Source organism: Ochotona curzoniae, unplaced genomic scaffold, assembly GCF_017591425.1.
Source record: "Ochotona curzoniae isolate NIBS_2020 unplaced genomic scaffold, NIBS_Ocur_1.0 contig_3176, whole genome shotgun sequence".
NCBI lineage: Eukaryota > Metazoa > Chordata > Mammalia > Lagomorpha > Ochotonidae > Ochotona > Ochotona curzoniae.
In genome coordinates, this window is record NW_024465746.1 from 1,955,605 (window position 1) to 1,971,258 (window position 15,654).

General features: G+C 47.0%; 1 protein-coding gene across 2 annotated transcripts in view; it reads right to left on the minus strand.

Annotated features, from left to right (window-relative positions):
* The window catches only part of RALBP1 (ralA binding protein 1), a 48,529-nt gene extending 32,990 nt beyond the window's left edge, over positions 1–15,539 (minus strand). The window contains exon 1 of one of the 2 annotated variants that reach the window (XM_040979235.1): positions 15,426–15,539. The gene's annotated coding sequence lies outside the window, so the exon portion shown is untranslated. The remainder of the gene's footprint in view (positions 1–15,425) is intronic. The other variant, XM_040979234.1, reaches the window with a different exon arrangement.
* Positions 15,540–15,654: the final 115 nt, after the last annotated feature.

Below are 15,654 nucleotides of genomic sequence, written 5' to 3' on the forward strand. Positions count from 1 at the left end.
ACAAAAGTAAGGCAGGAGAGCACACTTAAACCCACGTGCAAGGCAGGAGAGCACACTTAAACCCACGTGCAAGGCAGGAGAGCACACTTAAACCCACGTGCAAGGCAGGAGAGCACACTTAAACCCACGTGCAAGGCAGGAGAGCACACTTCAGGAACCGTGTGCAAGGCAGGAGAGTACTCTACAGCTGGACAGTTGGAGGAGAGCTCAGAGGAACAGTGAGGCCAGCACACCTGTGACCACGTGGCACGGACTCTCAAGCTGTGTAAAGGAGTAGCTGGAGCTTTGGGGACAAATTTGTTCATAAAAACAAAGCAAATGAAAATACAGGACAATTATCAACACCCACTGAAAACAAAATGTTGATTTAATATGAACCATATGACAGGATTGGGGGGGCACCCAAGTCAGGGAATTACAAGGACCCATCCTATCCAGTTATTCCACAACATCAAAAACTGGAATCTCAAAAAACTGCAGTTTAAACATACTGTTGAAAAATGACTAAATAAATGGCTACAGGAAAACAACAGCAGCAAGAGCTGGGGGTGGGCATGGGGGTTTGTGCTGCACCAGGTTAAGCTGCTGCCTGGCATGTCAACATACCATGGGCGAGCCTGGGTTGGAGGTCCCTGCTGGTTCAAATTTGGGAGGCAGCAGGTGCCGGCTAGAGCAAGGTGGGAGACACAGAGTGAGGCTCCTTGCTTTAGCACCAACTGCTGTGGGCACAAGGTGCGAGACACAGAGTGAGGCTCCTTGTTTAGCACCAACTGCTGTGGGCACAAGGTGCGAGACACAGGGTGAGGCTCCTTGTTTAGCACCAACTGCTGTGGGCATTTGGGGAGTGAACCCTGGAGGGGAGAGCTGTCTCTGCCTTACAAATAAAGTTAAAATTAAACAAAACAAAACAAAAACAAAAACATGGGACTTAGAGAAAAAACTGGTTAAAGATCCAGTTTAAAGAAGAGTGAAATAAAAATATTTCTTCTTTTACTTACGTGTATCATTTTTTAAAAAGATTTATTTATTTATTTATTTTTATTGGAAAGGTGGATATACAGAGAAGAGCAGAGACAGAGAGGAAGATCTCCCGTCCGATGGTTCACTCCCCGACTGACCACAACGGCCAGTGCTGCACCAATCCCAAGCCAGGAGCCAGGAGCTCTTCCAGATCTCCCACATGGGTGTAGGGTCCCAAGGCTTTGGCCCCACCTCGACTGCTTTCCCAGGCCACAAGAAAGGAGCTGGATGGGAAGTAGGGCCACAGGGATTAGAACCAGTGACCATATGGGATCCTGGTACGTGCAAGGCGAGGACTTTAACCACTACACTATCGCACCAGGCCCAATGTGCATCATTTCTTGAAATGGCCTGTAAGTTGTTGTAATACTAATAATGTGATATAATAAGAAATATATATTTGGTTTTCATCTCTAGCCCCTGGTACACAGCTCCTAAAATCCTGGAATTTCCTGAAGTGACAGGATGGGAGGAGCAGCTTTCATTATTCATAAGGTACCCCTTTCAACTAAAAGCTTACGAATGCCAAGGACATGACTTAGAGCAAGGGAGCTGGAAGCCATCTTGTGAGCGGGGCTAGAGACTGGGGTCAGTGCCCAGCGGCTATTTGTATAATCTGCCATGCCTGTGGGGTGAACTCCCAAATGGAAGGTGCTCACAGAGCTTCTGGGAGGGGGTGAGCAAGAATGTGCCCACCTGCTGGAGTGACAGCACAGGCAAAGCCCACCAGGACAGCAGCTGCATCCCCAGCACATGCCTACACCTCACACCACTTGCCCTTCAGCTGCCCGCCCATTCGTGTCCTGTAAAAGGTCCTGTGTAATAATAGCAGGCAAGCTGTTCCCCTGGTTCTGGAGCTATAGGATCCAAAGACAGGGCTCTGAGAGCCTCCAGCCTGCAGCAGGCTGACAGAGACGTCTGGGATCTGTTACCTCAACTGCCCTCTGCCTGGGGAGTGTGAGCTGCTGACTCCAGGGAGGAGCGGACAGCTGTCACAAAAACTGAATTATCCAGCAATTGGGTAAGTGATTGCAAAGGGGAAATCCCCACATAAGCCTGGGTGTCAGAATTAGGGAGGAAAAAAGGAGGATTTCCTCCCTTTAGATAAAACAAAAATGTATATTAAGGTGCATGAATCTGACATAGTAGATAGCCTGTTAAGTGTGCAAAACATAATTATATCTCAGGATTCTTCTTCTTCAGGGATGAACTAAGATGACATCTTGAACGTGGGATCACTGCTATAGCACAGTAGTTTAAGTCATCTCCTGCAGTGCCGGCCTCCCACGTGAGCAATGGTTAGAGTCCCCAGTTCATCTGCTTCCAGTACAGCGCCAAGAAAAGACAGAAGACAGAACAAGTCAATCAACCACCTCGGCTCTATGTTGGCAGTGAAAAACTGGCCAAACGGAGACTCTATGATGGACTATGTCAATCAGTGGATTCTTCAACAATCTCATCGTACTTGGAGTGGCAAGACTGACAGCAATTCATAACAGCTGAACTATCAAAACCACTTGAGCAAGACCCTCAGAGCATGCCCCACATCCGGGACCTGGGGTGGGTGGGAGACTGGGTAGTGATTCTCCCTCAATATCCTCCTTTACCTCAGATACATAAAGGAAACAATATGGAAATAATAGTCTTACCCACTTTCCTGTAGCCCTTGAACCTTTTTACCCTAATTAACTATGTAAAGATTGCCAAAAATATAATTAAAAAATGGAAAAAGTTAAAAAAATGAACAAATTTTTTTTTTGTTAAAATGCTAAACTTTGTTGAAAAGTTCAGAATGTTATTTGCTGTTTTTCAACTTTTTCTTACCCTGGGAGTGGCATAACGAAATGGACTTAATTAAGGCTTTTCTTTAGATTTATAGTTGCAATTTTTCTTCCCATAATTTCCCTCAGCAAAAAGTCAAGTTACTGATTCATACTTCTATTTTAAAAGGAAGCACTAAAAATTGCTAACATGTTAAACATATTATCTCAAGTGTTGAGTTTTCCCCAAAGTTTTCTTCCTACCTCCTCCCATTCCCCCAATCCCTTAGTTCTTAGCCTATAATTCCTCATCCAGGTGTTACTTATAAAGGCCCCCACATACAGGGAAGCTTAAGATACAAGAGCCAGTCAGACAAGATCTATTTATTGTTACTGAAAATGCAGATACACAGAGAGAAGGGGACAGAGAAAGATCCATCTGCTGCTTTACTCCACAAGTGGCTGTGTGGCCTGAGCCAAGTCCTTGGATCTCTGCCTGCTTGGCCCATGTGGGCGGTCATAGGCACATGGCACACCGTGTTCCCGGGGGAACCAATGACAAAGGTTTAGGCTAACCGAGACCTTCACTGGTCATACAGGTGAGAGCGGTGGGCTGCACCACAGTCTGTTCTCTGCCCTTGGATGAGCGGAGCCTGGACTTCCTTGATAAGTGACTCTGACAAGTCAGGGATGGTTTGTGTTACCTGCCAGCCTACCTGGTAAACATGACCCACGGCCTACTTGCCAGCCATGAGTGTAGTACGTGACCCATGACATGATTACAGGGTCTAGAGAGAGAGAGAGAGAGCCATTGCTGGGTGGGAGGACTGTCGGGAGATGCCCTTCTGCCTTCCCCCTTTCCATTACAATAAACGGACACGCACCTTCAGGCTGTCTCTGGTGGCTCCTGCTGCTCAAGAACTACACCACCTCACTCCCTCAGTGATTTCTGGGGCCTGCTGGACCCCCTGAAAGTCACTAGCTTTTTCTGGGTCTCCCACATGAGTGTAGGGTCCCAAAGCTTTGGGTCATTCTTGACTGCTTTCCCGCCACAAGTAGGGATCTGGATGGGAAGTGGAGCAGCTGGGATACGAACCAGCACCTATATGGGATCCGGGCATCATGCAAGGCAAGGATTTAGCCACTAGGTTATTGTGCCAGGCTCCCCCCCCCAAAACATTTCATTTTTAAATAATAGCAATGGGCTGCAATTTTATTCTCTACCTCTTACAACACTTCACTCACTCTGTAGCCCTTTTTAATAACTTTAACATTCATTTGACCATGCACTGCTATGCTTCATCACATCACGGTGTCCTCTGAAAGCAACTCCAAATGAGTTCTTGCATTTATTTACTTTAAGAGCTATCTGCATAACCTTTAATACAAAACCATCATATTTAAGTAAGTGTGTAAGTTTTCAAGGTGATCAGCGTGAAGAATTTCACTCAAATGTAAAGAAACAGGCCCAATATCTGTTATAGCGTGTTCAGCAAATCAATGCCCATCATCGCTGTTTAGAACATGCACACATTTGCACCCAAGTCTGCTTCTGCTTGTATGTGTGTAAAACACACACAAGGACATACTAAGCTGTCGCTCCTTCTGAGGTAACAGCGCTCAGATGGCTGAGGTGGCATGCTTCTCAGCTCAGGGGCAGAAACTCTGGTTGTCTGCATTTCACCCGGCGCCCAGCCCTCTGTGGGACACGGGGAGGCAAGTGCATGGAGTGCATCCGACACACCCAGGTCCAAGCTCGGTGTGCTCCTCCTGAGCCCTTAACATCGAGCCTCTGCCTGTACACACAGCCTGAGTCAAAGGCACCTGGGGAAATGTGTCCTCCTGCCAAACTCGGACTGTCACTGCTTCTTCCTTCGTCTTCCATTTGAAAAGATCTTCAAAAATCTTGATACATTTTCATCCTTAAACCAAGAAGGCAACAAGAAACCTGGAGACAAGTAATGACACCAGACAAGGAAACTTACAAAAAATTACTTTAAAATGAGTAAAGCACAAGAACACACAGCACATACAAAATACATTTTTAAATGAAACAACTCTAAATGAAAGATGCCTTTTTCACCAGCAATTTTCCACGTATGAAAAGCTTGATCTTCAACACTAAAGAGGGTACGAAGGAAAAAGAGACCGTCTCTTACGCCCTGGTACAAGGGCAAATGCACGCATGCAGAAAGTCAACTGAGCTCCCAAAAATGAATGTTCTCACTTAGCACTTCCACTACTGGGACCTCATCCTTCCAGACACACAGAAGTGAGCAAAGTGGACAGGGAGACGTGGTGCAGCACCATTTAAACAGTCAAAATGCTTCACTATGTTACATCCTTAAATAAAACACCCAGAATCCTTTAAAAACAAAGCAAATAATAAAGAGGAAAGAGTAACAAAATCAAAGAGATCCACACTGAGACACCGTGAACAACTCAGGGACAAAGCATCTTGACAAGAGCCTGCAAGAAGCCACTCCTCACTCGCATCAACAGAAACAGAGACCTACCCGCCACCAGGGGGGCGGCAAGGGCAAAGGACTAAAAGAAACCAAGAATGCCTTGTCTGGGAGGCTTCCTTCAAAATGATTTTTTAAAAATATTTTATCTATTTTTATTGGAAAGGCAGATTACAGAGAGATGGAGAGACACTGGTTCAGTCCCCAAACGGCCACAGCTGAGCCAGTCATGGGCCAGGAGTGTCTTCTGGGTCTCCCACACAGGCACAGGGTCCCAAGGCTTTGGGATGTCCTCCACTTTTTTCCCAGGACATAAGCAGGGAGCTGGATGGGAAATAGAGCAGCCAGGACATGAACCAGTACACCGATACGGAATCCTGGGCTTGCAAGGGGAGGATTAGCCAACAGAGCCATCGTGGCAGGACCCTTTCAAAAAATTATTTAAAGGCATTCACAGATCAACAGGAAGTAGACGTATCTCAAGAAATACTAAAAACAAGGCTGGGTGTAGAAAAATAAAGGGAAATTAAAGGATACTACACAGTAATTCAGAAAAGAATACAAAAGACATTGTAAATATTTTTTTCTCCTTAGGATTTTTTTAAAAATATAAATTAATTATCTGACAGGCTGAATGACAGATACAGCAGAGAAAGAACAGAGATGGGGAGATTTTCCACTGCTGGTTCACTGCTCCAAATGGATACAACAACCAGAGCTGGGCAGGAAAATAGCCCCTCGTTGGGACCTCCGTCAGGGTCTCCCTCACGGAGAGCAGAAACTGAAGCACAGGAGCCATCAACCGCTGCCTTCCCAGGTGCAGTAACAGGAAGTGGACGGCAGGTGTGGGGTGGCCAGGACTTGAACCATAAGTTAAAATGCCAACTGTTGGACAAGCCAGTGCCCAGATGGGTCTCTGCCTACCTGGCCTATACAAAGGGCAACAGGTACGCAGCAGACCGTGTCACAGGACTGCATCCTGAGTGGGGCCTTGACACATGCCTGGAGGCCACCTTACGCAGGTGGCAGGAGGCTGGGCTTCCCCACACCACCCCAAGGCACCGCCCTCCCCCACTTACCTTTTCTAGTAACCCGTTTTGTCAAAAATAATTTCAAGATGTGTGCCGCCCAGAGGAATATGTGACCTTGACTGGGTTTGTAAAGCATGGCATGTGCTTACACCCTACACAACTGCCGCTCCTACCCTGAGGCTTACTTGCCTGGCCTGACCCCATGGGCTTGATTGCCAATAAAGAGACACATCCATCAACCTGTCTCTGACACTTCCCTACAAAAAAACACCATCACTGCACTCCATTACCTGTGTGGATGGTCTGCTGGCCAAAACCCCGGCATAACTGTACTTCCAGGGCAACCATTAAGAAAATAACGCAACATACCAAACGAAACATCAGGGAATTGAAACGTCACACCAGAAAATATCTAACATAAATGAAGCCATTGAGGGACCAGAAAAATAAACCTTCCGGAGTGAATGTTTAGCATAGTGGTTAACACCCTCATCCCACATACAAGTCCAGCTCTGGCTCCTGATCCCAGCTCCTGCCAGTGCAGTCCCTGGCTGGCAGTGGGAACAGCTCAGGTACCTGGGTTCCTACCATCCTTGTGAGCTACCTTGACTGCATTCCAGCCCAAACCAGCCCAGCCCAGTCTGTGTCTATTCACTTCTTCCTCTCTACCTGCCTCTCAGATAATTTTTTAAAAGGTGATAGATAAAAATATGGGCCTGGAACAGTAGCCTAGGGGCTAAATTCCTTGACTTGTGCCAGGATCCCATAGGGGTGCCGGTTCATATCCTGGCCACCCCACTTCCCATCCAGCTGACTGTGGCCTGGGAAAGCAGTCCCAAAGCCTTGGGACTCTGCACCTGTGTGGGAGACCTGGAAGAGGCTCCTGGCTTCAGATGAGCTCAGCTCTGGCCTTTGTAGCCTCTTGGGAAGTGAACCAGCAGATAGAAGATCTCTCTCTCTCTCTCTCTTTCCCTCCTTCCATAAATCTGACTTTCCAATAAAAATAAATAAAATCTTTACAAAAACAAAACAAAACAAAAACAAATAAAAAACACTAAGACCCTGCACCCACGTGGTGAATCCACAAGAAGGTCCTGGCTCCTGGCTTCAGATCAGCTCAGTTCCAGCCACCGTGAATCAGTGGATGGAAGATCTTTCTGGCTTTACTTTCTGCAAAATTGCCTTTCCTGGGCCCGGCGCGGTGGCGCAAGTGGTTAAGTCCTCGCCTAGCACGCCCGGGATCCCATATGGGCGCCGGTTCTAATCCCGGCAGCCCCGCTTCCCTTCCAGCTCCCTGCCTGTGGCCCGGGAAAGCAGTTGAGGACGGCCCAAAGCTTTGGGACCCTGCACCCGCGTGGGAGACCCGAAGAGGCTCCTGGCTTCGGATCGGCATAGTATCGGCCCGTTGCGCTCACTTGGGGAGTGAATCATCGGACGGAAGATCTTCCTCTCTGTCTCTCCTCTCTGTATATCCGCCTTTCCAATGAAAAAAAATAAAAATAAATCTTTAAAAAAAAAAAAAATTGCCTTTCCAACAAAATTAATCTTCACACACACACACACACACGTGACAGAATTTCTCAATCACACTGAAATATGACAGAATTAAGAGAAACATTTCAAAAAGAACTGGTAACTTTCCTACACCTGCAAGAACTGATAAACCAACTGAACAGAAGCTCTCCAAGGAAACCCTGCTGAAGCGACACTGTAAACCAACCAGCCCTGGCGCACACTTCCGGCACACTGCAGCCAACAGCAGGACACTTCCACACCACACACATGAACATTCTCCAGGACGGAGGTACGCGAGGCCACAAAGCAAGCCTCGCTAGCCTTAAAAGCATGAAGTTACACAAAACATGTTTTCTTATCACAATGAGATGAAATTGCAAAATGTGAAAAATAAACTTCAAAATGTAGAAATTAAGCAACACACTCCATACTCAACTTCTTCAAACAGAAAAAGCATCAGTGAAAACCCCCAGCTCACATGATCCCTACTGGCCAAACCCTGAAAGCTTTCCTACCAAGATCAGGGCAAGTCACAGAGGTCCACTGCTTCTCTTCACTTTGCACTGGTCAGTTAGGAAACAAATAAAAGGTATAATTTCTGGAAAAGAAGCAATAAAGCTATCTCTATTTCCAGGTGGCACAACTCAACGACTATTCTAGGAAACTATTCTAGTAAAAGAGCTCAACAGGGCCTGATGCGATGGCCTAGCAGCTAAAGTCCTCGCGTTGAACACCCCGGGATCCCATATGGGTGCCGATTCTAATCCTGGTAGCTCCACTTCCCATCCAGCTCCCTGCCTGTGGCCTGGGAAAGCAGTCGAGGACAGCCCAAAGCCTTGGGACCCTGCACTCGCGTGGGAGACTTGGAAGAAGTTCCTAGCTCCTGGCTTCAGACTGGCACAGCATGTGCCATTGCACTCACTTTAGATGGAAGATCTTCCTCTCTGTCTTTCCTCCTCTTTGTATATCTGACTTTGTAATAAAAATAAATAAATCTTAAAAAAAAAGTTCAACAAACATACAGGAGGCAAGATGAAGGCAAGAAAAGAACTTGTGCATCAATCCCTTAACAATAAATATTGCAGAAATTAAACTAATAAATATTTTGAAATGCTATAGCATTCAAAAGAAAATAATCTGCTTGTTCAATTATGCAAAAGACTAGTATGCTGACAACACATTGCTGAGAGAAATCAAAGGCAACCTACATTAATGGAAAGACATTCCATGTTAATATACTGGAAGACTTTATATAAAAAGCCAGAAATATTCACCAAATGACTTACAGATTCAATTCAACTGCTATTAACATTTCAATGACTTTTTTCAGAAACAGATTCTTACTTTTACAAAGAATTACAGTAGACCGTAAAAAAAAAAAAAAAAGGAAAAACAGAGAGCAAAGTTCAGAATACAGACTTCTTTCAAAATGTGCTACAACACTTCAGTCATTAAATCAGCATCTGTGGTATACACACACCAATGGATTAAAACTGAAAGTCTAGTGCCCCGCACAGTGACTTAGTGGCTAAATCATCACCTTGCATGCCTAGGATCCCATATGGGTGCCGATTCTAATCCCAGTGGCCTCGCTTTCCAGCCAGCTCCCTGCTTGTGGCCTGGGAAAGCAGTGGAAGACGGCCCAAAGCCTAGAGACCCTGCACCCGTGTGGGAAACCTGGAAGAAGCTCCTGGCTCCAGGCTTTGGATAAGTGCAGCTCCAGCCAGTTTAGCCACTTGGGGAGCAAATCAGTAGACGGAAGATCTTCCTCTCTGTCTCTCCTCCTCTTTGTATATCTGCTTTTCTAATAAGAACAAATAAATCTTACAAAAAAACAAACAAACTAAAAGTCAAGAAATAAATTCGGGCCCGGCGGCATGGTCTAGCAGCTAAAGTCCTCGCCTTGAACGCACTGGGATCCCATATGGGCACCGGTTCTGGTCCTAGATGCTCCACTTCCCATCCAGCTCCCTGCTTGTGGCCTGGGAAAGCAGTCGAGGACGGCCCAAAACTTTGGGACCCTGCACCCGTGTGGGAGACCCAGAAGAGGTTCCTGGTTCCCGGCTTTGGATTGGCGCAGCACTGGCCGTTGTAGCTCACTTGGGGAGTGAATCATCTGACGGAAGATTTTCCTGTCTGTCACTCCTCCTCTCTGTATATCCAACTTTGTAATAAAAATGAATAAATCTTAAAAAAAAATGTTACCACACTATTTCCAGTAAAAAAAAAAAAAAAAGAAAAAAAGAAAGAAAGAAATCCAACATCTGTGGTCAAATTATTTTAAACAAGAACATCAAAACCAACCAACTGCAAAAAAAGGGTTTCTTCAACAGATGGGAATTCCACAACTGGATTGCATTTTCTCTCTCTCTGTTTCTCTCTCTCACACACACAAACACACAATTGACCTGTGTTGTACTATGTACAAAACTTAATATGAACCCACACCTAAGACCTAAAGCCATAAACTAAAAAAAAAAAAAAAAAAAGAAAAAGAGTAGATCATTAAGACATGATATAAAAGGCAAAGAAAAATCTACTTCCCAATTTAAAAAGTGAAAAGACAACCTACAGAAAAGGAGAAGGTATCATGAATTATAAATCCATACAGCTCTAACAACTCAACGGCAGAAAAGACCAACCACCCTCTCTAACACCAGGCAAAGGACTTAAATATATATATATTCAGCCAAAGAAAATATACAAATGGCCAACAAACACATGAAAAGATGTTTAATATCACTGGTTGTCAGAGAAATGTTAACTCATTAAAATCTGGCTCCTAACCTAACTGAAGCTGCTTTTACTTAGTAATCCAATTCAATAATTTCCTAGTTATAAATTCCAATAGACTCCTAGTAATCCTTGTTTTGCTCAACTATCGAAAGCATTTAAAGTATGACTTCACTTTTAAAAAAGATGTTTTTTAATTTGGAAACTCAGAGAGGAAGATATTCTGTTCATTGATTCACTTCCCAACTGGTCAAAATGGCTGGAACTGAGCTGATCCGAAGCCAGGAGCTTCTTCAGGGTCTCCCACGCGGGTGTAGGTCCCAAAGCTTTGGGCCGTCCTCGACTGCTTTCCCAGGCCACAAGCAGGGAGCTGGAAGGGAAGTGAGGCTGCCGGTATTAGAACCGGTGTCCATATGGGATCCCGGTGTGTGCAAGGCGAGGACTTTTGGCCAATACTCCACCATGCCAGGCCCATGACTTCCCTTTATAAATGAATGTTTCTGTGCAGTCAGCTGTGAAGTAGCTCCCGTTTCTTTTTCATACGGATCCCATTTTGGTGTCTCTAACAACATGTTCTCGTGGTTTCTCTACATCCCCAAACACATGGGAGTTTCCTTTTCCAATTCTTTTTTGTGGTTTTAAATGTTACTCTTCACAACCTGTTTCCAAGACACCTTTCTGTCAGTAAATACCTCCTATGAGGTGTTGCTTAAAGATGTCAGCCTCCCTTTGAGCCACATAATAGCTCAATAGGCTAATGCTCCACTTTGTAGCACCTGCATCCCATATGGGCATTGGTTTGTATCCCAGCTGCTCCACTTCCCACCCAGCCCCCGGCCTGTGTCCTGGGAAAACAATCAGGGATGGCCTAAAGCCTTGGAACGATGCTCCCATACAGGAGACCCGCAAGCAGAGCCTGGATCCTGGCTTCGGATCAGCTCAGCTCCAGACGTTGCGGCCACTTGTATCATTTGGGGAGTGAATCAGCTGATGGAAGATGTCTTTCTTTCTGTAACTCTCTCTTCCAAATCAAAATAAATAAATAAACCTTAAAAAACAAAATAGACTTCGGTTACCCTTACAACAAGCCTGATGACGCCCACATCAAGACATCTCTCCCGTGCTCCAAACCCACAGGCTCAGCTCCACGGGTCATTCCACCTGCAGTGTTTCACGATCATTTCCACTCGGTATGGCCAAAAGGTGAAACACTGTCACTCCTCAAATTTGTGCCTCTTCCTAAATTCCCTGCTCCATATCCTTTACCATTCTTTAGTCAATTACCAAGGTTAAAATCTATGTCACTTTTTTTAAGTTTGTATTCGTTTTTACTGGAAAGGCAGATGTACAGAGAGAAGAAAAGAAAGAGAAAGATCTTTCTTCACTGGTTCACTCCCCAAGTGGCCACAATGGCTGGAGATGAGCTGATCTGAAGCCAGGAGCCTGGAGCCTGCCTGGGGTCTCCTATACAGACACAGGGTCCCAAGGCTTTGGGCTGTCCTCAACTGCTTTACCAGGTCACAAGCAGGGAGCTGGATGGGAGGTGGAGTAGCTGGGACAAGAACTGGCACCCATATGGGATCCTAGTGCATGCAAGGCAAGGATTTAGTCATTGAGCCCTTATGCCAGACCCAAATCTATGGCATCTTATCCTATTATCATTTATACCCTAAAAGCAATCCTACAAATTCTACTTTACAAATACGTATTAACCAAATGACACTGCCTTTGTTCAGATCCTCATCTTTCACCTCAATTATTGCAAAGCCTCCCAACTAGTTCTTCTGTATCCAATCTTATTTTTTCTCTAGCCCTTCTGTAATTCCAAGGTCAACTTTCTAAAATGAAAACCGTAGCACATTCTTTAATGATTAAAAATGCATAAACTCTATTATTATGCCACTCCCCCGCAAAAGAAGTAAAATCCTTACAAAGGCATGCAATATCCTGTCTGTGAAGCCTCATCTTCAGCAACTGACCCCAACCACCAATGCTACAGCTATAGAAAACGACTTCTCGTTTTAAACAGCATCCCTGCGCTGGCTTCCAGCAGCAAATACACTAAAACTAAAAGTGCCCCAGGCTCGCTCTCACTACACATCTCTACCCAAACTCTCCCCCTGCCCTGTGCTCCTTTTTTCTCAGTTTCTGCTTTAGTCATATCTAAGCCTTCTTTAAACTTAAGGACATAGAACACATCATATTTTAAGATTTATTTTTTATTATTTTTTCATTGGAAAGGCGGATATACAGAGAGGAGAGACAGAGAGGAAGATCTTCCATCCGATGATTCACTCCCCAAGTGAGCGCAACGGGCCGATACTATGCCGATCCGAAGCCAGGAGCCTCTTCCGGGTCTCCCACGCGGGTGCAGGTTCCCAAAGCCTTGGGCCGTCCTCGACTGCTTTCCCAGGCCACAAGCAGGGAGCTGGAAGGGAAGCGGGGCTGCCGGGATTAGAACCGGCGCCCATATGGGATCCCGGGCGTGCAAGGCGAGGACTTAACCACTTGCGCCACCGCGCCGGGCCCGAACACATCATATTTTAAAAACTTCCTGGCACACAGCACACACAGCGGGGTTGCTACAATGGAGTGAGGAGCCAGTGATCTGAGCTAAGCTGCCTCCTACAATGCCAGTGTTCCACACTAGAGAACTGGTTCAAGTCCTGGCCACTCTGATTCCCACTGAATCCCCGGTAATTAATGTGCCTAGCAAGAAAGCAGGACACGATTCAAGTAGCTGGGCCCTTGATGGAATTCAGGCCTCCCCGGCTTCAGCCATTTGGGGAGTGAACCAGCAGACAGACCCACACACTCTCTCTCCCCCACGGCCCTTCTCTATATCTTCCTCTCTCTACCTTTCAAATACACTTAAAATCTTTAAAAATAAGAATAAAATTAAAGGATTAAAACAGAGTGAGCAAACTTAGGTGTCTGTCTCACCCCCGTGACTTTTATTAGCTGCAAGCTGGAGTTGAAGCTACTTTGATGAAATGACTACGTATAATTTGGTCCCTACCTCCCCGGTTGGTCTTGCCACCCACCTAGTCTCTGGTTAGTGGTCCCTGCAGACGCTACTGTGCGATTGAGGCCTCCCAGGCACTGGTCCCTGCTCCCTCCCCCTCAGGGTCCCCTCTTTCCGAGCCTGCAGGCTGTTCTCATCTCCTCCCACACAGTTTTCCCTGCCCTGTCCTTTCCTCCAGCTCTGCTGGGCTCCTCCAAGAATCTGACCAGTACCTCTTTTGCAAATTCACTAGTGCCCCATTATTTCTCCAATCAAAACCACTTTAGAAACTTAGTGGCCTTGCCGACAGTTCAAACTCAAGGACAAAGTTTGACTATCCAGAGAGCCTCAACAATGTGGTTCCCATCTTTAAACTAGCATGGCACTTCCTACACAGTAATCCTCATATTTTAAATAACATGCATTTTCCCTCACTCCTTCCCACCTATACCAACAGAAGCTTCCAACAAGGAGGCTCTTCTTAAAAACAGCTTATTTTCAGGGTATATTCTGGACTTACTCTCTTCTCACCAAGCAAAAAACCGTGCAGACAGACCTATACAAATTATTTTACTATAGTTTTCTAACGTCACATCTTTCTAAACCGCAGGAAAAATGGCCCCTGCAAAAGCTGCAGGAAATAGAACTTTGGAGACATAGCTAGCCCAGTACCCAAGCATTACACTGCTCCTTGATACTTTAAGAAGTGCTTCTCAACAATCATAAAACCGGTGGACAATTCAATGAAACTGGGGACCACCCTACAGATTTTCCTACAGCCACGACCACCCACGGCAATTACTCATCTGTTTTTTAAGGAAAATACTCAATACAATCCTAGAGACAGAAAGTCAACTTTCTCCTTCTCGGTCTCCTGTACTCCTTTAGAAGTTACCATTAAACCCAAAGCGGGGCCATCTGTTACCTCCACTGAAAACATTTTCTAAGTAACAGCCGAGGAGCCAGCATTAGAACACGACCGCTCCACTAAGCAAAAACAAAAATGCATGAACCCGTTTCAAATGAGGCTGGGTGCACCAATTCAATGTGCAAACGCCTGTACCTTATTTTCCCCAGGAATGCTGGCAATATCTCGAGGTAAAATTTTAACGATCTTTAAGAAGGCCACTAGGCCTGGGAGCAAACAACGCTGCTTGCTCAAGAGGCAGGCTCTGCAATAACGCATTCCCAGACTCCAAACAGCCTAATGACTTCGGGGAAGACTGAGACCTGAACGGTCTGTAAAACCTGTTCCCTGCTCCATTTAAACAGAGAGGCAGCCGAGCACGACTGCTGGCCTCAACCAAGCAGCTGGACACGGGCGAGACTGGAACGTGAGTGGAGAAAGCACTCGCCCACCTGAGACCTGCCTGACCGTGACCACTGAAACCTGAGCTAAGGACCGCAGTCCCCGCAGGCGCCCTCAGCTCAGTGCCAGCCGTGGGCAACCCCGGGGGGCATGCCTGCTGCACCGGCCGTGCAGGTCGACAGGTGAACACAGGTGCGACTCCAGCAGTCAGGGCTGCGAAAGAGCGGTGGCCTCCTCCCTGGCCAGGGACGCCCCGAAAACTCAACCCGAGAGGGCCTCGGTCCCTGGCTCTCCTCCCCAGCCCCAGAGCACCCCATCCCAACCGTGGGTGCCATTAAGGAGGCCTGTCCGGCAAGCGCGGCGGACGGGCTGCGCTGGGAGCCAGGGAAGTGGGCGAAGCCTTCCCGGGAGGAACCCCAGAAAAAGGGCAGCCACGCCCCCGACCCCCCAACTACACACCGTGCCGCGGCGGGCGCCGAGCCTCGCACGCTGCCTGACAGACGTGGGCGCGAGGCCGGGGTGGGAGAGGGGCTCCGCAGGAAGCCGAGGGGCATCGCCGCCACCCTGCGCGCGACCCGAGCCACTGACCTGTGCCTGCTGCTGCGCGACCGCCCGTCCCGCCGCGGCCACCGCTTCCTCCCGCTCACGCGGCCGCCGCCTGCGCAGCGCCCCTGCCCAGTCTCGGGTGCCCCATTCCCACCCCGCCCAGCCTCCGCCTGTTTACAATGATTGGGACGGAACAGGACGAGCCGGCCCAGTGCGCACGCGCATTCCCTCCTGCCGGCGCAACCGGCTTGCCGGGCCCTCCTCTCTCTGC